Here is a 25350-nt window from a genome sequence, read left to right on the forward strand (position 1 = left end):
GCAAAAGATGGAGATAAAGTATGGTCCCTCAAGGCACTGCAGAGAGTACCTCACTTCTGTCTCAGAGATGGATAACCAGGAATAGCCCTGTCATCTCCCCATGAGACCCAGTCAGTTCCCAGATCCATTTGGCATGGGGCTTTCCTGCCTTGACTGCCATGAAGCTGCACAAAAACAGTAGCCAACATGTAGAAAACATAATGTCATTCTTCTGTGCTAGCAGATAAGAAGGAAAATGAGGCTTAAGCTCTCAAAACACCATCAAAACAAATGTGAAATTAGGGTTATGAACAAGATTACTTGGAGGTATGTTTTGTCTTAAACATGTGAGTATTAATTGTATGAGCAGCAATTAGGCTCAGCACAGGTGAATCTGAGGATATTCTTCAGGAATTGTGCCTGGTGTGTGTACAATAGAGGCACCACTCACATTATTTCTGCTAAAATAGTGCCCTGTGAGCTGCAGCTTCACAGAAAGAGTGGCAGTGATGCTACACTGAAGAAAGAAAAGCAGGAATATATTGGTCCGAAGAAGAAAGTGGACTGGGAATTGCTGTTTTGTGTGCTTTGTATCACATCTGGCTTCTGCCTCCCATTCCTCCGTGCTGCTTGTGGCCATGAAGTTGCTTCCTACTCCCTTATTAGAGATTTTCCTAAGATGTGAATATCAAATCAAACTGAAATTTCTAGGCCCTCTTGTTGCCTTTGAATTGCAGAGCTCTGCCCTTCCTCAGTTGCTTACCCTGTTCTGTTAGTGTTAAAGGGCTGCAGCAGTGTATTAGTGGCATGAAATGCCGTTCTTTACCCTCCTAAGTCTGTCTGGACCTCAGCGATGTGCTGCCATGGCAGTCAGCTCCTGGGCTCCAGGGGTTAACAATAATTCAAACCAAAATGTATTCCATATCCTAGAGCTCTCCCCCTGGGCCACGGCATGCCCTGTGGTCTGTGGAATGTCATGAGCTATGGCACAATGTCTTGGGAATTTGCTCACCAGTGGGGCTCACTGAAATGCTCATCCTAGAAGTTTGCTGCAAACCAAGTCCCCTCCATGGATTCATGCAGTCATCATGAATCATTCTTTACTTGAGCAAATGTTCGTGATATTCAAAGGTCAGGAATTATCTTCCCCATCTTGTTTAAAGTCCTGTTCGCTGGCAGTTTTAGAGCTGCTCAAACTAACCTTTAGTAGAAAATAGGTCTAAAAAGTGGTAGCTTTCAGTGTTTGTTTTCTCTTTCTATGAAGCAAAAATATGCTTATAAAATATTTTCAAGCTTTGCTAAACATTCGTACAATTCTAGTTGTTTTCCATTCATTCTTTCACACATTATGTTTGTTGTCCAAAGTGGTGGTCAAATTGTTTCCCCCGGGGAATATGTTGACCCACATGACTTTGAGAGAAGTAAAGATCACTCTTCATCCCAATGCAAAAATCTCACTTTTCTCAAATAAAACAACAAACACCACTAGTGTGTGGAAATACTCAAGAATTGAGCATACCAATCAATGTAGAAAATGTTTTTGATGAGGAAATAATAATCATGAAAAATTTGCTAAGGAAGGTACTATCAACAAAGACTTTATCCTCCTGAGAATTTTTTTTTTTAAACATTGAATGAGTTCTCACTTCATTTGTTATGTCTGATAGATACTTTACATCCTCCACTATCCCAGTAGCTGCAAGTGTATTATAGCTTCAGAAAAAATACACTTTCACCAGACAGCTTTCAAATTAATCTTTGACTGTGAGGAAATTTGGCTTGTTGCATTTCTGCAATTCTTCCCCCTTGAAAGGCAGCAATGAGGATATAATGAAACCCTCTTCGTCTCTCTAATTAACTATCTTGTGACCAAACAAGAGAGGGGCAGGAGTGGAAATACCCAGCCCAGTTAGGTAATTGCTGATAATCACAAAGCTGCTTGAAAAACTGCAGGCTGAGGGCTCCGTTCCTGTGCGGCCGCCCGGGGCTGCCGGGCCCGGTTATCTCCTCCGCATTCTGCAGCGGGGCCAGGGGAACCACCACCCTGCGTGCAGCAACACGGCCCCGGGGCACAGATCCAGGCATCCGGGCGGGGAAAAGCCTCCGGGGAAGAGCCGTGGGAGCTCAGGAACGCCGGGACACGCTCGTGTTGCCCGCTCCGTGCTGACCACCCATGGGGCTGCCAAGGGGATGGGGAGCTCAGCTGCAACCTTGCAGGCAGCCGTGTGGTTCCAAATGATCCCGAGTGCAGGAATTTGAATGGCTGGGGATCTCTGTCACAGAGATCTATAGCGCTGCCCAAGTGCTTTCCAAAGAAAGGAGGCTGTGTTTGAGGGTGTTTGCAGCCCATGGTGTTGCAGTGGGACACTTGGCTCTCCAGGATGGTGGGACAAGGAGAGGGTTGGAATTCATGGCTTGCGGCCAGCAGTGACCAGGAACCAGATAAAGAGACAGACAGCAGTGCCCACTACTCATCATTAGAGTGAAGCAGCAAAAAAGTGTCAGTATCTTAAGGGACTCGTTAAAAGAATGTCTCACTGAAGAAATGGCTGAGGACATTTGACATCAAAATAATTCGTAGTTTTGTCCAAACATTTTAAATCTTCAGGCTGAGGACAGTATGCTCACGTAAGGTGGGAGTAACTCCGTAGGAGTTATGTACAGACATTCGGTAAACAAACACAGAAAATTACTCTAGATCTGTATCTTCCTTTTCATATGCATCTTCCCTTTTTCCATAACTCCATTAACAGTCACATTAGGAGGAATTGAAGCGGTCCAGAACAACTCTGCAGTGCCCTTAAACATCTTTGGGAATCCCGAAGCAGAGCTGCTAAACCACACAGAGCTGAAAGGCTGGTGCCTTGTCAGCCGTGTCGTTCTTTGAGATGAGCAGGTGAACCTTAAGAAAGTCAACCCCTTCCCCATCATTTCCGAGCATTTCTGAGGAGCCTGTGGCATGGAATGAGATACCACGGATCCCAGTGAAGGAAGGAAAAACATTGTCCTCTCCGGAGTGGTGTTGTAGTGGGGATGGGGAGGCAGCTCTAATCTTCTGCATAAATCAGTGTGGTCGTTAAGCAGATCACTCTCACCGTGTTAGTCTGTTAAATACCTTTAGTCGAGGACAGAAACAACAGTGCTTGATGCTGGTGAAGATGAGAAAATACCAAAAGTAATAGTGAGGGGGGCTTTTTGTTTTCCAGCATAAATCGTTTTCATCGCACAATTGACTCAGAGTCGCTTCATGGACTCCTTTATCTGCAGAATTCCTTTAAAGTTTAACAGTGCAGAACTAATTTTGATGACTCAGTAGCTTGAAAATTGTTTTTTTAAGTGCCGAAAAGGTATTTTCCCTGTGGATTTTCTAGCGCTGAGGCAACGTTCTGAATGTTTTGACTGCTACTTTGTCTGACAATGTAAACAGACAGGAATAATTTAATGATTAACTCGTTATCCTTGATGCATGCCTTGATGTCTCATCTTGTTATTAACAGTTTGCCCATGTTTTGAAATATATATAATGCGAAGCAGAGCTAATTTTGCTCTGGAATGCTCTTTAACACCATTCCACAACTTTTTCCACCCACTGTCTGAGCTTGGTCAGCAAAGACACTCTCTATTAACATCCCAGCAACTCACCCTGGCACTTTCAGTTGTATAAAATGAAACCCACTAATAAGAAACTTCATCAAAGAGCTTGAATGTGTGCATAAGTCCATCTTTATTCAACCTACTACTATTTGAGCATATGCTTAACTTTACTATGCACTTGCAATCTTGCCGAAAGCAGCCAGACTCAGTTTTGCTGGTTGGGTCTTTGAAACACCTTCTAGCACCACATCCTGCTTCTGTCACCTTTAATAGTTACCTGCCTGTCATTGCCACTTCCTCACACGTTCCTCCTCAAAAAGCCTTTTGCAGAAGATAAAAGATCTTGGAAAAATCACGTTTGTCTTTGAGCACAGGGAGCGCTGCCTTGTTTTCCGTACAAACTGGAAAGTCAAAAACTTACAGAAAGTTTTTGCCATCAGAGAGAATTTTTAATGCATTTTCACCCAAACTTTCAGTGTGATGATATTGTTACGTGCTGCTATTTTTCTCTTCACATGTCACATTTATGGGATGGTGTGTGCACTGCCTGTGAAGCATTGAACCCATTTTAAAGAAACATTAATTCATCACATTAGCAACCAAACAGCAGCACTAATAGAGCCTACACTGTGAGTGACCCCACAGGGCAGGAAAATCCTAAGAATTTCTTTTCCAGGTCCTTGGAAAAACGTTTTAAAAATGCATCCTTTGCTAGTATTATATGAACTGATGCACCTGAAAGCAATCAGGATGTGAAAAATGGAAACTCTGGCATTAAAATGAGTAGTAAAATAATCATAAAACCTGAAATAGGCAAAGTCCTAACACACATCTCCATTCCCAGCAGATGGTGGTGTCAGCAATCCCTGGTTCTGACATCAGCTCTCTCACTTCACATGAATTCAGACTGGTGAAGCAAATAATGGTAGCACAGTTAATGGCACATTTCCTCCAGAAGCCACTAATAAAAAAATGCTTCCCCTGACATTTCCATTCTCCACCAACCAACCTCACAACTGTTACAGTAAGTCAGGGAAGCAAAATGAAAAGCAATGACTCAGCTTGATTTAATTTCTACCTGGCAACTGCCAGGCAATGGCCATTTAAAAATATTCAAAAGGTAGAAAGATAAATGCCACTGAAATATTGAGAATGTGCAGCATCTTCTCTCAAACACCTTGTGGTATCAGTATCTGTTGCCAAAGCAGCACCTGCTCTTACGTTGTAATATTTCCACTTAGTGCTGCTCTTATGCTGTTAGGATTTCCCCTTTACTTTGATTTTCTTATAACAGGTTGGTAAAAATGTGTCTTTTGTACATCTGCTAAATACCTTAATGGAGAGGAATAGGCTCTGCAGTTCTTTGCTGTGTGCAGACAGTAGCACTGCACCTTGTGGGTGGGACAGGGATCTGACAGAGGGAAACCCAGGGAGAGTGCAGAATTCATTATTTTTAATTTTCCCTTGCTGGGATTTTGGAAAACTCTCAAAGTAAACAAGAAAATGAAACAGGTAGTGCCAGCCCCTCCATCCACAGGTATTGCCTGTAATTGAGGTGAATGCATGAATATGAATATGCATCTATTTCTGTTTGCAAAGTTTGCCCCAACACCCTTGATTGGGAAGCAGGAGTCTTGTGTTCCAAAAGCATGACAGATTTCCGCATCTGCTGCAGAAACGTGGAATCACTAAAGCTCTCTTGATTTAAGATGAAACATGAAGTCTCGGCTACCTTTTGGCAAGAAACCGTCAGAGACCTGGTACCTTTGAGAGGACTTTAAAGGCATTTCAGCTTTGTGGGTAGTTTAAAGGAGTGTAAACTGTGCAGGAACTGTGGAAAACCACATTCAGTGCATCTCCTTCAGACACAAGCTGTCTTCTCCGGTGTTAGGCTATAAGTAGAGTCTCATCTCTCTTGCCTGGCTTGGGAAGTGCCCTGCTCTGCTTGGGAGAGGGATCTGGGCCGGGCAGGGGAGCTGAGGTGCTGAAAGTGAGCCGGTGCCAGCTGAAATCCGCCTGAAGCGCTCCTCTCTCCGCAGGTGGGAAGATGGTCTGTCACAGACAAAGCCAGATGAAAATGCATCTGGGGTAGCTCAGTGTTTGTTCTGCATTAGCTTCTGGCACGGCCTCTACTGTATTTATCCTTCCGCCCACCTACCTTCCACAGAATGGGGATGTACTCAGTCACTGATCTTATCAGCGCCACACTTTGATCCAGCTGGGATGTTAGGGCCTTCGGGAATTCCCCACGTTTGATAATTCCTGATAGTTACTTTTAAGAAAATACCAGCTGAAGGATGGGGAGGGATTCTTCAAATTCCAGCAGCTGAGTGAATGGTGGAATTTATCAGGCTTCCGAGCCAGATTTCCTTGGAAAGAACACATTTATTTTCAAGTGACACATTTTCATTGTATTCAGCAAGCAGTATCACCTAAGGCCAGAGAAAGCCAGTGGAACAGGACATTACTTGGATTTTTAATAAGCGCTGGAGCTGGCCCTGATAAAAACATTGTGAGATATATCCAAACTATGAATAGCTGAGGACTGGCTTTATCCTGAACAGTAATTCATTACCCCTTCATGTTTAGCTTTCGAAATACCACCTCGAGAGAAACTTGACCCCAAGGAAATCTATTTCAGGAATGTGTGTGGCCCCCACCCCAGCAGGCTGGGACTGTCTTACCACCTTTATTGGTTTTTTCTCACCACCCCCCTGCGAGGTAGAGCCCAGCCATTACCCCGACTTTACCAAGAGCAAATGGAAAAATATTCATGCATCTCACGCCCATTAATATCCAAATTGTGGCAGTTAAGTGACTTTCCCAAGGCTGAGGAGGAAGTTTGTGGCAGAGCAGGGTACCTGGTGCTCTCTGTGCCTGCCTGAACACAGGAGTAATTTTCTACTGGCAGGGTGCGGCTTCCCGCCCCCCAGTAGTACCCAGGTTACGGGGCTGTCAGAAGGTGTGTGTTTGTTTGTTTTTCCATGGGGAGCATCAGGAGAAAATATCCATCATCTCCTGAGACCAGAGGCATTCCTGAGTGAAAGTGTGGGCGGCTGCCATCTCCCACTGCGGATCTGGGGAGGTGTTTGCTGTGGGTTGCTCTGAGGCTGTGTCCAGCTGGGCCCATGGCAGGTTGGGGCTTGCAGATATGGAGGATCTTGCTGTGGCTTTGTCTGGCTCTTTGTGGGACAAAAAAAAGGGGGGAAATCAGCAGTACGGCTGCTTGTAGCTGGTGTGTTGATTTTGCTTGATAGACAAGCTCCAGATGAACTAATTCAGAAGATTTGAGATCCAAGAGGATTGTTGGGAAATCTATTCTGACCTCACAGAAAACACAGAGCTTTCTGCCTTGTAATTCCTGGGGTAAATCTCTGGTGCCAGGGTGGATTTGAATTGGTGTCCCCACATCTGCCTTCATACTCCTGGCTGCTTTGTGGATTTTTCCTATGTCCTAGAATGTGGGTACTGGATATGAGGGTAGGAAAGCTTGATTTATTCTGATAAAAGCAATGTGCTATTGGGAAATAATATAACTGCAAGAGTTGATTAAATACCACACAAAAGGGAAAAAATTTAAAAAGAAGCAAATGCTGTGAATTTTTAAGGGCTCTTTTTAATGTCTCTCTTACCATTGTTGCTGGAGGAGATTTTTAGTGCTGGTCTAAAGGCTTTCCTGAGAGTCAGTGCTTTTTTTATGGAAGATAACTGCATTCAATATGTTGAAAACATTTATTCTGTCATGCGTGGCAAACAAATTAGGAGTAGGAGACCCAGCAGAGGGAAAGAAGAGCAAGTTGTGGTAAAGTGGGATGGGGGGATAGGTGTGCACGAGTCACTTGGTGGTCCCCGCCAGACCAGAGGGCAATAACTGGAATATTTGCCTTTGGGTGCTTTGGTCATATTCACCATCAGCTCCTGCCTCACCTAGGGAATATGTCTGAGAAACTCCTTCTTCCCAGCAGGGAGCAAACACCCATAGTCCTGGTGATTAGCAAAGAGCAAACAGAACCATTTCCCTGTGTCTATGCCTATGCAATTTCAGCATTACCTGTTTATAATTGCTTGAGAAATGTTTTACAAGCACCTGCATCAGGTGAAACATCTTTATTGTGGGAGACTTTCCTGAGGAGACTTCATAGGCTGCTGATCACTGGCCCTGCTTTAAAGCCCACTGGAGTCCCTGGGAGGGATGCACCTTTCCCATGACTCCAGCAGCCTTTTGATCATGGCCGCTACGTGAAAATGTTGTCCAGCACCCTGGAGTCAGCTCCTCCAAGGTGTGTTTTGTGTGTGCGCTGGGCCAGACGCTCCCAGCCCCCCACCATGTGTGGGGAATGGTCTGTGGGACACTCAGGAGCAGCCACATCCAAGAGAACAATGGGTGACGTGGGCACGAGAGGGTGAACCCACACACTCAAATGCTGTAGTCCCTTCCAAACGTGTGAGGCACTGCAAAGTCCCAGAGCTCCATGGATGGGCAGTACCAGCCACCCTGCCAGGAGCTGGTGGCTCAGGTGCCCACATTTTCTTGGCTTCCTGTCCTTGCTCAAGACTCCGAACCACCAACAGATACCAGGTCAGCCTCTGGTATAGCAGAAGAGGGATTTTTCCACTGGCGTATTTCACTATGGAGCTTTGGTCCTGCTGCAGCTGGAATCAAGGGGGGTTGGAAGAGTAGCTCATCCCTAGGAACGTGATGTGGATGTGGAGAGTATGAGCCATTGCATGATTTTTCACTGTCTTGGAAACAAGGAAAGCATTCGGGATATTCCCTGAAGAACTAAGGCACAGTCCAAAGCTGAGGTGACACTCACCTGGTGTAAATCAGCAAGGACCTGCTGGTGTGGATAGCGCCCATATCAAACATGCCAGCATTTTTTTTGCAAATACCGCAAAACTCCTTTCCTCAACTGGAATTACTCACACTAAGAAAATGTGTGATGTCCCAAGGACTGACTCATTTGGCATCCAGAGCTTCTAGCCCAGTATCTCTCCTGCCAGGACTTCTACATTATCAGTTCCATTCATTCCTCCCGGAGGCTGATGGGGTGCGATAAAGCAGATGGCCAAAGTCCCAAACAAAGGTCAGGCAGGACAATTAATGACAAGCCGACAGCCCCACAAAGGCCATGGGCCTGGGATAATGCTGGCTCTGGAGAGCTGCTGACAATAACATAAAGCTGCTCCCCTCACAATGGGGAGATAAGATACAAGGTTGTAATAGGAAAGCAATCATCACAAAATGCCATCAATTATAGAAAAGCTGCACCAGCAGGGGACTGGTTCAATATTGGCTCTGTTGATGCCTCGACATCCCTTGGCTGCACTTTCTGCGTGGCTTCTCACGGCGTGCCTGGTTGGGCACTGCAGCAGCTGAGGCTCCCTCACCCCAGTTCTTTCATCAGTTTTTGGCTCGGGAAATTACACCGAATAATATGCTTATTCAGGGTTTTATATCTGGGCACCTATTTTATTACCTTTTATAATGCCTACAGGGTCGGATCAGCTTGCAGCAGAACAAAGCTAATTACACCTTTCATTACCTAAATATAGCATAATGACAGAGTTTCATTCAAGTGTGGCATTGAGCTGAGAAACCTCATGGCAGGCTGGGACAATGACAGAGGCTATTGAGCTCCACCTGAATTGCTGCTGGTGCAGCGAGAGTGGGGCAGGGTTAATAGACAGGTCATTCCCTAAATTACAGTATCAGATGGAAACTCGCAAGGGTGAACACTGCTCCCATCAGCCACTGTATCTACCAGAGTCAGGAGCCTCCAGAGCCAGTGTTAACCTCTTGCCTTCCTCTTGTTACCTGTGTAAGTGTGTATTCATAAAGTGTGTGTTGGTAGTTGTGAGACCTGAGAACAAACCCACCTGCTGAGGTGTAAGAAGTGCAGCAGTGCTATGCTGAACCCTTTAGTTTTGGATGATCTTATCAGGGAGGCAGGATGGTTGGTGGCCACTTCTAGCACGGTTGGCAGTGTCTGTTTCTGGCATCTGCTCCCAATCTGTTACGGTCCTCTTGAAACTTAGTTCAAAGCTCGTACTCCTGACATGTAGCATTGCAGGAAGGTCTGTGACTGAACGCCCTGCTGCCACCTGCATGTTGTCCCCAGTGACGTGGCAGGGTTTTCCTTTGACTTTGGTTGGAAGTCACTTCTACATCTCCACTATCCCTTAATGCAAACTGAGAGGTGATTTGCTTTTAGCTTATTCCTTTACATGTCTTTTAATAAGAAGCTTCCCTAGATTTTAATAAAGGGATGGTGAGAGCAAAGGCTGGTAAAAGCAGTGTTCATAAAAGTTATTATCAGAAACTATTTAATTTCTGCCAAAGCAAGCAAATCACAGAAAGTTTCTACTTTCCTTGGAGTGTTTCTGTGTTTCATCAAAACCAGAAAATGAGACATTTTAATTTGCAGATTTGTTCAGGAGTTGAAGAATATTCATTCCAGTTTTCTTAGGTTCTTACTGAGTACTTGTGTTGCGGTTAATGGGGATTTTTTCCTTATCTTTTTGGCTGAACAAAAAATATTTCTATCACAAGTCATCCTGTCCCTCCCTAGTTTCTCCCTGAATGGTGAAAGGCATTGCTGGGCTGTAATTCCACTGTAGCAGTACTGCCTACATGAAAAATTATTAGGGCCAAAAACCTGCAACAGGAGACAAATGAGATTGTCTTAAGCCTTGGATGAATTTCCAGCTACCAAGAAGAGACACATGATCGCCAGTACTTTGAAGGCTGAGGTTGATACTGGTTTCATTTCTGAGTGCAGCAGAGATGTAGTTTATTTTCTTTTGACAGACTGATAGTTTTCTGACAAATTTCTTAGTCTCTGGTTTTCTTTACACTGGTTGAAGTCATCAGTTCCCTTTTCCTGTCTTTCCCATGTACTCACACTTCTCTTTACCAGGAGTTTTATGGGTTGGGAGATCCTCGAGTCAAAGGAGAGTTTGACATGCTAAAATAGGTGCTCTTCATCCACCTTCTCCCTTCACAAAGGTACTGGTGAGGTACTTGAAGAGTCACAAGTAGAGATTGAACTTTTAGAAATGTCCTTTGGTCCAGAATATCCTTCCAAAAGATGGAATATAAAGTTTTCAGTGGCCACCAGATTATTTATTAATATTGATGTAATGCCACCTTTAGTGTCCATCAGAATAGACAGAACATGACTGTTCCTTATGTTGAGATTTTGGCTCTTGTGCGAGCTACATCTTCTTAGGCCTTCTTGGCACTTCTTTGTTCTTTCTCCCCTCCAAATTCCTCCTTGTTACTCAAGTTGCCCCTTTGCTTAGGGCTGGACACAAAGCAGCTCTGAGGCCAGTGCAAAAAAGGCCCTTGGCTCTGTGGTGGAAGCACCAGGGCCACAGATGAAAGACTTCCAAGGTTTGGAGGAGCCGAGTGCTTTGAACAAGGTCGTAGGGAAGGTGTCTGGTGGGATAAAAACTGGACACAGTTTTCCAGAGCTGTGGATTAGCAGCCCAGCAGCTGCTCCCATCTGCAGGAGATGCCAGGGCCGTATCTCTGACCTTATCCAGCTCAAAGTGTTGCACAATCTGTGTGCTGCCAGCCCAGTCCACATCTGGATGCAGCTCCTCCCCGTCCATAGCACTGCAGCCTCCACCCTCCCCGAGCTGTTTGTGAGGCCCTGGGAAGGATCCAGCTCGACAAAAGTGGAGGTTTATCTCCTCTGGTGACTGCTCTCTACAAACCAGCATTGTCTCACATTCACTCACCTCAGTGCTTCCTGAGGGCAGCAAAGAAGAGTCTTACGCACATCCTTACAAGTGAACTTTGAAAGAGCTTCAGAGACCCTTGAATTGTTAATTACCAGGCACTTGGGCATTTTTGTTCTGGAATAACAAACTGGGAGAGTCCTGCTCACCCCTGCTGCACATCCGTGAAGCTCCGCAGGCTCAAGCCCTGTGCCCCTGTGAGCAGTGCAGGCATCCTCCGCCCTCCAGCCGGGCTTCCTGGGATGCTGCTCTCTCTGGGTCCCCTCCCGGTCCCTCTGGCTCTCACCCTCGCCTGCTCCAGGGGCCACAGAGTGCCCTGTCTCCATTTCAAACCGGGACCGAGTTTGCACTGGCTCTCGTGAAAGCCTGGCTGGATCAGGGCATGTTGGTGGGGTTGGCAGGTTTTCACAGTCACTCTCTGGGCTTCAGATCAGCCAGGGAAATCCCAGCGGTTCTGAAAACACACATATGCTCTCTTCTTGCCCCTTTCTTTCCTCCTTTTTTTCTTTCCTTGGTCTGCAAAACCCTCCCAGCCTCCTTTTTCATTTCCCTTTCTGCTTTCGCCTTTATGTCTCCCCGCTGTTGTGGTTACATCCTCTGGTGATAACGGGAGTGACCCCATGGGGTGACCCTGGAAGATTATTACATTAGCTGTAAATTTTGAGCCCGGGCCAACCAATCCAGTAGGGATTGCAACTCCCATCCTGTAAGTGCAGGAGGATTAACGCTCGCAAACATAAGTCCCTTAAAGCACTCCACAGACACCAGCGACCATTCCTTTCTCTGCAAATCTTTGTATTTCTGCCTTTAAGACCAGTTGGGGAATAGAGCTTTGCTATTCCTGTTGAGGTGGTGAAGGGGAGGAAAAAGACAGCATTCATGACAGTCGGGGCAGAGCTGCATTAAATAAAGCCTCCATCTTTCATTCTTAAGCTCAGCTCCAGGTCCTTGATGAAGACAGATTTTTCAATTAGACAGGCAATGTTTGTTCTAATATTTTATATATGAACAGCTCAGCTGACATCTTACCCAGATTTATGAAGGAAATCGAATACAAATGGGAGGTTTAATATAAATTTATTATTCAAATTTATCACATATTTCCGCAAATAAAAATTATGGTCGCCTCAAAGAACTCATTTTTTTCCGAAAGAAAGAAAGAAGTTGATGAAGTTTCTTTCCACCCGCTGAATAACAATATTGTACATTAAGAAAGATCTGTCATAATATAAATTATAACACACATGGAATACATTTCCCATTGAAGACAATATTTCTTTCTTATACAAATGTTGCACTCCTTCGTTGAACTGAAAGGAAGTTCAGGAAGGTTGGCAAAACAAAGTCCCCCATTTTTAACACTATACAGAACAAAGTGTATTCTGCTGCCAATTACCCTTAACTGAAAATGACTGCAGCTTCTGGGAGACACAGCCAAGGGTCAGGGGGTGCAACTGCTCCCCAAAGGAACAGAAATGTCAGGCGACATTCACACTCCAGCTATTTAAAGAAAGGATGAAGAGAATTTAAGGGAATAAAAGGCCCTGCAACATCCATTTTAGCCATGGGGAAATTACTGCAATTAATGCTAAGCCATTTATAGCCCACGATTCCATACTTTTCAGAGGGCATATCTAATTTAGGAAGGGATTAATACACCACAAGTTTTCATCTGCAGTCAGGCTGAGAAGGAAATGTGGGAAAACATGGTTTTTTGCTAAATGAGAACGAAGTACTAGACTGAAAGATTTATATATTTTGGTTTCTGTAAACCAAATTTTTGCTTCCTTATTCAGTTGTGGCATTGCCGTGGTTTAGCTGCAATTCCAGCCTCCTATTTTTCATTTAATTTTTTCCTGTTTACCCGCTTTTTTGGACTGGAAAACAGTATGAGATGTGAAAGGTGATCAAAACACATCAGAATACCTCCAATGTCTCTCCATTTTCAAGTAGCAGAAAAATAAAAGAGGGAAAAGCCTGAAAGGTCCTAGTAATAATGTCAAAACCATTTGTGTGTTCAGTGTTTGGGAAACCTAAAGAAAGTAGAGAATCTCCAAGAATGTGTTTTGACTGTCGGCGTGTTTCACTGGATTTCTGTTATTTGTTGAATTCTGTTCTAATACTCTCAGTTATAAGTGTGAATTTACAAGTTGTTCAGGTACTCCCATGAGAAATTGTGACGTTATTTGGTGTCCCAATAAACCAAACCCCAAGCAGACGCATACAAAGACAAAAAGTCCTATATTGATGCATATATGAATTAATGTGTATTAATGAGTATGTAAATCAATGGCAGAGATTGGAGGGATATCCAAAGCATGGGGGTGACTAACTCTTCATGATTTCAATGGGATATGGCATCCCTTCAGGAAGGAGAGGGTTTGTCTCACCTAAATTTATCCACCTACAGAGGCTGATGCTCAGAGCCACATGGGAACCAGCCCCCTGGTGCTCCCTGGGGCAGAAAAATGGGCTCTGAGCCCAGGGCTCACCCTGAAATGGGACAAATGAATCAGCCCCTAAAAAAAGCATCTCTAGTTGGCCATGAAGTGGGGTTAGAAGGTGAGCCCAGCTGCAGAGGTCTGGCCTGGGGGATGTGGCTCCCGTCTGATTTTCCTATCTCTAATTAGCTGTATCAGCAGACACTTAAATGAATTAGCAGGCCCAAAGTTCCTGTCCCAAAGAGTCCAGATTTTAGGTCCAAGTGAGTGTTTTGCTCTTTGCTGTTTTAGCTGTGCCCCCTTCAGTAACACTACGGGGGAAAGCCAATTCCAAGTCCCTAAGTCACATACTTGGATATTCCCTGCTCAGTGCTGCTAAGGCTGAGGGCCACCTTTCCTCACTGGGCAGAGGGAGATTTCCAGAAGACACCTAAGATCCTTCCCAGCACCAGGTCTTAAAGCTTTTTAAGCCAGTTCATTTCAGGATTGAGGTCTCCTCATTCAGTTGGAGAAAACACTCTCAGGTCCCTGTTGATCCTGGTACTAACTCCTACTGAGAGTAACAAAAGCACTGTTTGAGGAGCTTTTGAAAATCATATTTACCTTCAACTTAACCACTGTAGTTGGTCAAACACCTTTAAAAACACCACCTGAAATACTGGGCAGCATAGAGCTGAGCTGTGCTTAAATACCTGTAAACCCCAGAGTGTGCTTAACTTAGAAGCACAGGACTATTCCCAGGGCAGATTTAGTGGCTCTAAATTAATTTCTACTGACTATGCCACATTTTATCATGTATTTTTTTGTACAGGAACCACTTCTAATGTCAGTTGGAGCTGTAAATCAGAGGAAGCTGTTGCTAAATCAATACGCTGAGGTGTGACATGCAATGTGTGGCTGCAAAGCCAGACCTTCTGCCCTGAGATAACAACGTAGGAACAGCAGTGAGGGGATTAGGGATCTCTGAGCTGTTTGCTTTCATGCTAAGATGTGCTGTAAGGCAAAGCAGGCAAACAGAATCAGAAAAAACAACAACAGGAAAGCTGACATATGTCTTGCAGAGTCTTTTAGATGAGTCCTTAGACGTCCGGTTGTTTCTGCTCATGGTGTTGCATGGCCTTGGGGTTACAGGCTTGGCTGGCACAGTCAAAGGCCTCTGTTTATCTCAGACTGGGGACACAGAGAACTCCCTATGAACCAAGGAGGAGAATACTCTGTGAAGAAAAGGTCTGTAACAGCACCCAGGGCATCCAGCTGGCAGGTAGGGTTCCTGGCTTCTCATCCCAATCCCCAAGATTATTTTGCTTGGGTTTCACTTTGTTTTGGTTTGCTTTATGCCAAGATTGTTTATTGTAAAATACAGGAATACTCCTGGGAGAGCTCCCCGCACGCAGCTGAGAGCTCTGACCATGGGACGGTTGTGCAAAGGGCAGGGCATTCCCACCTGTGTCTGTCTGCGGCTGGGATAAAACAAGCTGTGAACCTTGACCCTCCCAAAAGGGCTCTGGCCATGAAGGGGATGGAGGCAGCTCCCCAGCTGCTCTGACTCAGGTGCCTTTGGCACACCAGTGGGGCGGCACTTCACACACATCTCTGCTCAGCATCCTCTGTGCCACAATCTTGGAAGAGCTTATGGACACCATCCTGTCCACCCCCTGCTCTGAGCAGGGACAGTTGGAGCAGGGCCATGTCCACTCAGGGTTTAAATACCTGCACGGATAGAGACTCCATAACCTCTCTGGGCAACCTGCTCCAGTGTCTGGTCACCTGCTGTCACCAGGACTGTATTTCTGGTAATTACTTGGACCTCTTCTATGCTTCCTTTTTTAGGGCTCAGTTTTATCAGGAGCTCTGTGTTCATCCATGCAGACTCCTGCTGCCATTGTTTTTCAGATTGTTGGCATGGACAGTTCTTGAGTTTGGAGAAGGTTATCCCTGAAAATCCACCAGCTTTCCTGGACTCCTTTTCTTTCCAGAGCCGGACAAAACCATCACTGCTGAGAGAACAAGACAATTACCTTTCTTGACTAATTTCAATCCCCAAAAAATCAGGGTTGAAGTAGTGTTTTTTAATCTCAGGATCTAGTTTGCTCCTGAAAGATGTGAAAATTAGGAACGCATCAGTCTTCCTTCACTGAGCTGGTGCCTTTGTGCTTTGGTGGCAACTCTTTGTTATCCAGACAAATGTAATATTTTCATGTGTCGTATTTGCCAGGCAAGACCAGTGGCTGAGGATGGGCTGCAGGAGCTCCCAGCTCCCATCTCTCTGCAGGGCAGGAGTTGTTTACAGCTCTGGTTTGGCTGCCGGCACAGCCCCGACTCTCACAGAGCCATATTTTACTAGTGCTGGATGAATGGTCTTCAAAGCTGTGTGACATTCTGTGCTTTGCCAGGCTGCTCATCTGCAGGGTTTTTTCAGTGTCCATAAAATTCATTATCATTGTAGCTCTGCCTAATTAGCCCATAAATGTTCCAGCATAGTCCATAAATTACCCTGGCCTTAAAGGGCTTATCTGGTTGGTGTAATAAGTAGGCCTATACACTGGGTTTTTTCTGTTATAACAGTCAGAGTATTATTTATATGACTGGGACTGAACTATGCCTGAACTGGGAAAGAAGCACTACACTATAAATAAAGAGTATTTTACTGTCCAAAGACTTTAAACCTGGTTCAGGGCATGTTAGCATCTGCCTAAACCATCTCATTTTGCTTATTCTCTGCTCCAAACAAGTAGAGAGTGGACAGACAAAGTATATCCAGAAATACTGATGTACAGTGATCTACTGCACAGATAGTCAGTGTTAGAGGTTCTGAGGGCATTTTGTGTTTTGACAGGTCAGTGGGTGCACAATAACATGTTACAAGATCCCTGGAGCTCAGCAGGAGGTGCTGAATTTTGTTGTGGAGCTACACCAGGTATGTTTTAGCATATACATATTTTGCCATGTTGTCTAGGTTGATCTGTAAATAATATGGGAGGAAAAGGAGTTTTGTTTCTAAAAATGTGAAGGAAAAAATTATCGGTGTTTTTTAAGCAGTCTGTTCTAAAATTGACATTTGTTAAGTGGTTAAAGTATAAACTCAGGTCAAATACAGAACACAATGGCATTTTTTTACTTTGAAAATTAGCACTTCCAGAAAATTCTGTTATTTTAATGTTTTGGTACTTTATTGAGAGGTCATTTTTAAGGGCTTTCATTTTTTTATTTGTATGAAAACAGCGTTGGAAAGGGAGTTTTTGTGAGACATTCAAGGCCCCCTCCAAAGCCCAAATCCAGGTGGATGCCTAGAAAAGCACCCAGGGAGGGAGGCAGGTAGGTCTGTGGTGCCCTGGCTCCTTTCTGCTCTCATGAGAAACACCTGCACACACTACACAAAGAGCCACCCACCCACCCCAGGTCCAGGGCACTCACCTGCACACTAAACAGGCTGGAAGGGAACGCCTTGGCCACCAGCTGTGCTGCTGTGCCTTTAGGACAAATGACCAGGGTTCAACCCAGCAGAACAAATGCCCCAAACGCCGAGATTTGGGGGTTATTCAGCAGCTGATTTCAGAGCAGCTGAGAAATCACCAGGCAAGGCTTGTACCTTCTTAACTGCTCCAGGTGATCCACATTAAGGCAATTAATTGGCCCAGAGCAAGGAGTGCTGGGAGGCTGTGCCCTCACAGACCATTTGCAGCAGTACCCACAGCCATTTCTCCTCTTTGCTCCTGGAGAGGGACTGGAGATCTGCCCTGTCCCAATGCTGGAGTGTGGAGCAGACCCCGGGGCTCAAGGTACAGTGCTGGGGAGGGGGTGCCACCAGCCTTTGTGCCAGGTGTGCTGTGGGTGCCCTTCTGAGGCGCTGTGAAGGATAAAGTGGGGAGACCCAGCCTTGGCAGGTGCAGCCTGAGAGTAAGGGGTGCTCCCGTGGCAGATCAGTGGTGTGAAGAGAAGTTTGCCTGGCTGTGTTGATGTCTTCAGAAAGAGCTTTACCTCAGTAGCTGGAAGGGAGTTGGGGGAGGCCTGTATTGAAATATGAGCCCAGTTCTGTGTCTTAAATACAGAAATATTGTCCCAAGTTGGAGGAATATTTTTCACTGTACATGCACAAATAATGCAAAGAGATGGATTTTGTGTGAACACAGGTCTGATATCCAAGTTATTTCCCTACCCGGAATGTATTTGTCTTCTGTGGTGAAGACAATTTGATGGGAAATAGTGGGGCTGGGTTTTGCTCTTGCTTCTGCCAGAAGCTCCATTTCTGACCACAGATAAGTTGTTCTCTATCCTGTTTTATTTCTGCATTGATGAATTGCAATCAGTGGTGCTTGCCTGGCTGCTTTAGGTGATGAGGGCTTAAGGTCGCGTGTTACCTGTGGTTGCTCTGCAGCATCACCCTGGGCCCTGCTCAGGCAAGGCTGGGGAATTGGGGTGTCTGTGCACTCGACACAAATAACAGCAGGTGTCCTCACCACCTGCTGGGAGCTACAACTCTCCTCTTAACTCAGTTTTTAAAGGCTGAAAAAATGTGATTTGTAGGGATGCTCATGTGGAGGTTGTTTTGCTTTTTAAAAACAAAATCAGTTTTGAAAACAGCTCAACTATTGCTTCCTCAAGTGTTTTTCCTCTTTCCCTCCCTCCTCCTGGCAAACCCTCAGCTAACCCAAGGGGAATAAGTTTCACGAAGGAAATCTCTTTCTTTCAGCTGATACTCCAAAACATGCATACTTTTGTTGCTGTGTGCACAATTATTTTGCAACTGCGAGCACCATCTCTGCACCCAGGACGACTTGTGGTCATACAAGGCTTGTGTCATGTCATGTCTGAGCCAAAATCTTCAGGGGAAGCTGCATCCAGCCACACACCTGCATTTCCTGTGCTGTGGCTGTGACTGTTTCCTTTATCCCTGTGCTAGGACAGGATGGATATGTGTAGTTTGAGACTTGTGTTGGGGTTTTGTGGGTTGTTTGTTGTTTTTATTAAAAAAAAGCTCAGGAGAAAGATTGACAAACACGGGGTGCTTCTAACAAGCACCACTGCGAAGAATCCACCTCAGGGGTAGAGGGAACTGTGATGTGTTTCTCACCATCGCTTTTCCTGGGTCTAAGAGTGCCAAGTAGTTACTGGTGCAGTTCAACAACCATCCTTTCCTCCAATATTAACTACTCGTAGTTCTGAGGAGCACAAGATCTTTCCAGTGTTCAGGAATAATTTTAACACACTGGAATGTGTTTTCTGGTCATATCTGTTAGCATTCCAGCATCTCCCACCTTGCAAGATGAACTCCGATTCTGCATGTTCTTACCTGTGTGTGTGTGTGTTGGACGAAGGTGACTGTATTATATAAGGTCTTGGGAGTTGTTGATTATAAACATGCAGAACTTTTTTGACTTCAGGCCTCAACACTACAAAAGAAGTTGGGTTTGGAGAAAACCATTTGAGCAATGTAAATTCACCAAGGCAGATTTTACAGGTGGGGCTTTTAATTATTTGTAAACAGAATCAGGCAGCATATCCCTGTTCAAGTATGCACCAAGTAGTGAAGATTCATCTGTGGTTACACAGTCAGTGCTATTTAAATAGCTGTGATTTTTGGTAACTAGAAAGAATTTATTTTCTTGAAGCAAAGTCAGGATTTCTTCAATGAGAGACCAGGTCATGGCTCATTCGAGGCTTGCTGTTGTCTTGTCTAAGAAGTTGGTAGGTGTTAAATTTTCATATTTAGGAATGAGGCAGACTTGCTGGGAATATGTTTAATATTCTCCACTCCAGGGATGTGAACTATGAGATGTATGGTTTGCAGTTTAGATGCTGGATTTTATCCACTTTCTGGCAGTGCTTTTCCTGTTAGAGCTGAACCAAACATTAAATTTTCACTTCAAATACTTGAATAGGATCATAAAGACAAAAGTATTTATTCTGTAGGTGACATGGCCAGCTTCTGAACTGGCTTGACTGGGAGAAAATGATACTTTTGGTTTACTTTTCTCCTGTATCTTGTGAGCAAACACAAACTCTGTGTTTTCCATCTGCTGCTATCCAGCGGATCCATTTCCCAGAGAACAACTGTCACCTAAAAGTGGTTCTAAGTAGGTGTTTCCCTACATGTCTTCAGCAGTGAGTAGGTGCAGGACTTAGAGAATCTTACTTCCTAGGAAGTGTTTTAGCTTCAAATAAATGGCAAATCAAAACATTAAAGCTAACATGCTCTGATTGTGGCACCGAAATCACCCTCATTGGCTTCAGCAGGACATGGCTAAACCTGTGTGGTTTTGTCAGAGGATTATGAACTGACTTTAGCACTTTCCCAATCTTTGGATTCTTGCAAAGACAGTAGCGCGGGATTGTTCTGTAACAGTGTGGATGGATTGATTGCCTGGGTTTCATTTCCCTTTGTTTCTCCCTTCAGTGTATCTTTGTGCTGAGCATTTCTTCTATCTGTTCTCTTCAGATGCTATTGTGTTGTGAAAAGAGACTTTTGACAATGAGTCACCCAGCCCTTGCAGTGATGAAGTATTTTTGTTTTCAAAAGCCTTCAGCAGTGTCCCTGCTGCTCCCCACCAGGCAGAGTAACACAGGAGTTGCTCTAAATTATCAGATTTCTCCGTCTGCTCCATTTTGGGTGACACATTTATGGAGAGTCCAACCTCCCCACCTCCCCCGGGCTCACCAGCAGCTTGTGAGCCTGCTGGGGAATGGATTGGTGCTCTGGAGTGGTCACTGAACCTTGACAAGTGGCTCCACTCAGACCTGGGAGGCTGGAATGAGATCTGGTACTACTACAGAATGTCTGCTACTCCGGCATTCAAAAATATGATGGGTGAAATCCCGGATCTGCCTGAAGTCAATGGGAATTTTGCCACTGACTTCATCACAGCCAGGATTTCACCCAGTTTATTTCCCAGCTTCCCGGTGCACGAGTATGCAAGGTCAGGCTCTCATCAGGGTCCCACCGTGCCACAGTCTGGAAGCCATTTGCCAAGTCTTGTGGAATTGTTCTGTGTTCTCAGTAATGAAATTCAGTGAGAATTCTTGCCTGTGCCTTCGTGGGTCAGGAACCAGCTCTCAGCCGATCAGCACAGCTCGCTCTGTGCTCATGGAGGGTGGATTGGGAGGCTGTGGAGGTGTTTACTTCTTGCACAGTGTTTGCTCCGGTGGGGATTTTTTTGGGGTCTTACTTCTAACAGCATCTTTTGGAGCTTGTCCTATGTGGAGAAGAAGAATTTGGCCTTTACCACAACCCTTAACTCTTGCAGGGTGTGTGCATGTGTTAATGCCTTTTTTTCTATAGATACGCTTGATCCAAAAAATGTGGATTCTGGAATTTGGATGCAGCTGTAAGTGAACGATCTGGTTTGGGAGGTGGTGTTGATCCTGCCTGCTCCATGAATAGCCCTTAGCTGCCTTTTTCCTTGCCTCTTGGAGATGTTCATGAGGCCCATTTTTAGGGTCATTGTCCAGGTCTCCCTGTTGATTTCTTTAATAATACTGAAAATGCAGTTTAAAAAATTGTTACTTTGTCCAAGAAACTAGAATCAAACTAAACCAACAAAACCAGGGAAGCTCACTCTGAACTTCTGGGATGAGAGCCAGTTCTCAGCCACATGTTGTAACTGTATTATTTATGTCCTTATTTATTGACTACATTGGCACCTAGAGCTCCCATCTCGGCCTGAGGCCCTGTTGCAGTACATGTGAGAAGCATAGTAAGGGTGAGTCCCTGGCTGTGAAGACCATATGAGACACAACAAACACAAAATCTTCCTATAAATCCCATTTTACATAGCAGGAACTGAGGCTTCTCTCTGGCAAAGTTGCACAAAGAAATGAGGGAGCAGAAGAAACCTAGAGCACCTCAGGTAGAGGCTTTAGAGGCAGTTCCAGCTCCAACAATGCTTCCTTGTGTCTTTTCCTTTCATGAATAAATCTTTCAGTTTTTCCCCTGGATCCTACTCTCCATTGTCAGAAGCAGTGCCACCTCTGGCACTGAGACTGAGAGGATTAAGGGAAGGGCAATGTCCCATTCCACGTTTCCCTTGCTTCAGTGGTTGAGGGAAAATGTTAGTATTATATAAAAATAGTTTCTGGAATCAAAGCAAATTTATTTCAGTCAGGCTTCAAATACATTAGAGAAAAAGAAAAGATGGACACCAGTTATTGTGTATTGCAGTTTGGAATGGGATTTCCTATTGCTCAGGTACCTGGCTTTTCTTCTCCCCCTCTCTTTCCCCTGAGGTTTTCAATCCCTTTCAGCTCCAACTGAAGGTATGAACCTGGTTTTTCCCTAATAATGAAACACAATACCAAATTGAAGCTTCTTGAAGGGCTCATGAGAGAAGTGTGCAAGCATCTGGTTGACATTTAATCTAGAAATGTCAGGTCTCAGCATTTCCAACCCAGGCTGACAGCTCCTTGAACACCAAAACGTTCTTATTGAGAAAATATAGGGAAGAGGTGGATCAAAGACCAAATATTAAACTGGAAAAAGGTGTTTGTTTTTTTAAGTAAAAGCAGGTGTAAGCTCCATGTTTGGAAACCTTTGTGTATTCCTGATTGTAATCAGCATTACCATTGAAGGAGGGCAGTTTGCAGTGGAGAAAGCTGGGCTGAGGCTCTCTGTGAAGGTGGAGGTGACCTCCAGCAATCCTTTTGTCATTTGAGTAGGTCAAACCTTGCAGCAGCTGGCCAAAGCTGACTCCAGGGCAGGAGGTCTCCAAATCCTCTCTGCTACATGCAGGCACTTGTCATTGTGGCTGTTCCTGTCCCAGAGGTACCACATTTGTGTCCCAGAGTACATTTGAGCTCTTAGTTTAGCAAAGGATTTGAGAGGGATGCAGAGCCTGCTTTCCACTGGCTCCCAGGATTGTCTAAGCCCAGCCTAATGGTACATTCCCTCTTCCCAGATCCCAGGACATGATGCTTCCCATGGGCTGGCTCTGGGCTCCTTGAGGCAAATGGCCAATGCAAGGTTCAGCTCAGCTCTCTTGCTGAGACTGAGGAGATTTAATCATCAAGTCCTGGAAAAGCCCAGGCTGAAATGCATATTTAAATCCCAGTTACATCAATGAAAATGAAATATCTGCCTAGAAAAATGCACCTAGAAACTGCTTTGGAGACCTGGCTTGGACTGAGAAAGTCAGGCTTCAGTTCTGATTGAAAAGTTCAGCAAAAGTTTCTCTGTCCTTTTCTATGGCAGAGATTTTCTCTTCTCAGAAAGCAATATAAAAGTGAGAAACAACCATTTCTAGGAAGGTACTGTTTTTAGCAGAGTTGATGGGGGCTTTGTTAAGGACTTTTTTTTTTTTTTTAGTATGATCTAGTCTTTTGACTGCATTCTTCTAGTTTTCACTTTCTTTATACCCCTCCATGCCTTTAATTCATTCTGATATGCTTCATCTTAAGGAAAGAATGAGCAGATGTTCACATGTTATTCCAGGTGAGGTTCCACCATCTGCCTGTGACATGACCAGATCTGTGTTACTTTACTCTCTGACCTCACATTCTCCTGGCTCTTTTCTCCCCTGCTGCCATGGCAGAGCTGCTCCTTGTGCAGCAGGCAGGGATGACGCACGCAATGTCCGGGTCTAATGTTGATTCTTCATCCCGTAGGTCAGGCCCCCTAATGTGCTGTATCTAGCAACAGCCATCAACACTTCTCCTCTTCCACTGCCTGTTCACCTTCCTTCAGAAAAGCTTTCAACTTAATGGGGTGTCCTGGTCCCGAGTGCAATAAATAATTTCATGTCTAATTTTCTTCTGCCCAGAGTCTCGCGATGTCATGTCATGTTTCTTATATCCAGCCATGGTAAAAACAGCAGGCAGGCTGGCTTTGGATGTAAAGATACAGGATCTGATCTGGTTTTTATTGGAATCAGTGATCAAGCTCTCACTTCAGCAGAGCTCATGACTCATACATGGCTCACAGCATCTCATTTGCACCAGTGAATGCTCTGGGTTAAAACAAAGGTCATTAGAAAATGTACCCAAGAGGTTAAGACCTGTTTAAATACACATTAAGGGATGTAATGTTTGAGGGGAGTGTAGTTAAACTGAGCAAACCTGATAGGAGACCATATCTCCACAGCTTTGAAAGGATGCATCAGACTTTCTGGGCCTTTCTTTATTGCTGGTTGATCAATAAACGGGCTTGGCTTTGCTCTAGCAGGAATGGTGGGGTGGAGGGGGAATGGGAACAGTTTGTTTCAGGAAACAGTTTCATGTAAGCTCAGCTTGTAACAATCTCAAATTGAAAAGTTCACATGACTGGAAGGCAAAATCTTCTGACTGAGGGCCAAGTAGGGAAAGGAGTGGTGTTTGCTGGGGGAGCTTAACCCCTCTTGGGGACAGGAGGAGTGGCTGGTGGGGAGATAAGTGGGTGCTCTCTGCACCCCTCTGAGCCTGTTTCTACCTTTCTGAACCCACTTTGCCTCTCATCCTCTTGAGGAGACTGGATCTGTTGGTGATGATCCCAAAGGGCTCTGTTTTCATTATTTGTGTCCACGTGGAGGCTCTTCTTAGGAAAAGTTTCTTGAGTACAAGCCATGAATGTTTTGGGTTTGTTTTTTTTGGTTTTTTTTTTTTTTTTTTTTGGTTGCTTGAGAATGACCCTTTCCAGGTGGCACAGGAGACTGTGGGATGTGCAGTGCTGGGAGCTGTGGGGTGAGCTGGTGCCACTGTGGCCCTGTAGTGCTTCTGCCCATCTGAACCAGGCCTGAGCAGGCAGTGGGGTGATGTTTCCAGGTGTGCAGAAAGACTTTCCCCTGGTCACAATCATCTCATCTCACATCATGCACAAGGCATCTCATTCTGCTTCTCCGAGAAGGAAAGGCTGAAGGGGATAGAGAAGAGAGGGGCTGTTCCCTCTTCTTGTCCCTTGGAGGGTGTGTTATTTAATTAGGTACAAAGGCTGTTAAAATCAAAAGATTAAATTGGAAGTCTGCTTGATTTATTACAGCCTCCAGCAAAAGGAGGGAAAGAAATTTCGAAAAATGTTCAGTTTTAGTTCATGTCTTTTGCTCTTGGATAGAAAAGAAAGAAAGAAGCAGGAACTAACTTTCCATGTAAAATTCAGTTTTTGTACAAAATTTTCACTTTGGGATTTTGTTTTCATTAAACTACCAAATTACTGGGTTTAGTGAAACCTCCAAAGAGAGAAGGAATTAGAGCTAATTACAGATCATGGAAGAAAATATTTTGTTGGGGTTCTTTTCTTCGTATCTTTTCTAACTCCTTAAAAAAAGAATTCCAGAACGAGATATGTCTCCTTTTATCCATGTATATTAAAAAAAATTCTTTTGAACCTCCACACAAAATAATTGTAAATTTTGAACCAATGATATTCCAAGCTATTGGAAGCATTTTTTGCTCTTTTACCCCAAATTCAATGTATATGTTAATACTCAGGTATATGTAAAAGTCACTTAGACCCAGGTTTGCGTTTGTTTTCAGAATTTGGATGTATTTTGGTGGGGAGCCGGCTTGAGCCCCAGCTCCAGGCTCTCTCTGCCATATGGAAGTGTTTGCAGATTCGTGCTGGGGAATGTGGAGCTGAACCATGGCTCCTCATCGAGGAGCTCTGCTGCCTGCTGAGCATGTTTGGAAATCC

At 44.7% G+C, this 25350-nt stretch overlaps 1 long non-coding RNA gene across 4 annotated transcripts in view; it reads left to right on the plus strand.

The window, feature by feature from the left end:
* Positions 1-25350, plus strand: part of LOC116441618 — a 158345-nt gene that overhangs the window by 51576 nt on the left and 81419 nt on the right. For 3 of the 4 annotated variants that reach the window (XR_004239181.1, XR_004239180.1, XR_004239182.1), the window contains exon 3: positions 16597-16677. The exons of the other annotated variant lie outside the window; for it this stretch is intronic. This is a non-coding gene — a long non-coding RNA (uncharacterized LOC116441618). The remainder of the gene's footprint in view (positions 1-16596; positions 16678-25350) is intronic. 4 annotated transcript variants of the gene reach the window in all.

Source organism: Corvus moneduloides, chromosome 3 (genome assembly GCF_009650955.1).
Source record: "Corvus moneduloides isolate bCorMon1 chromosome 3, bCorMon1.pri, whole genome shotgun sequence".
In the NCBI taxonomy this organism is placed as follows: Eukaryota; Metazoa; Chordata; class Aves; order Passeriformes; family Corvidae; genus Corvus; species Corvus moneduloides.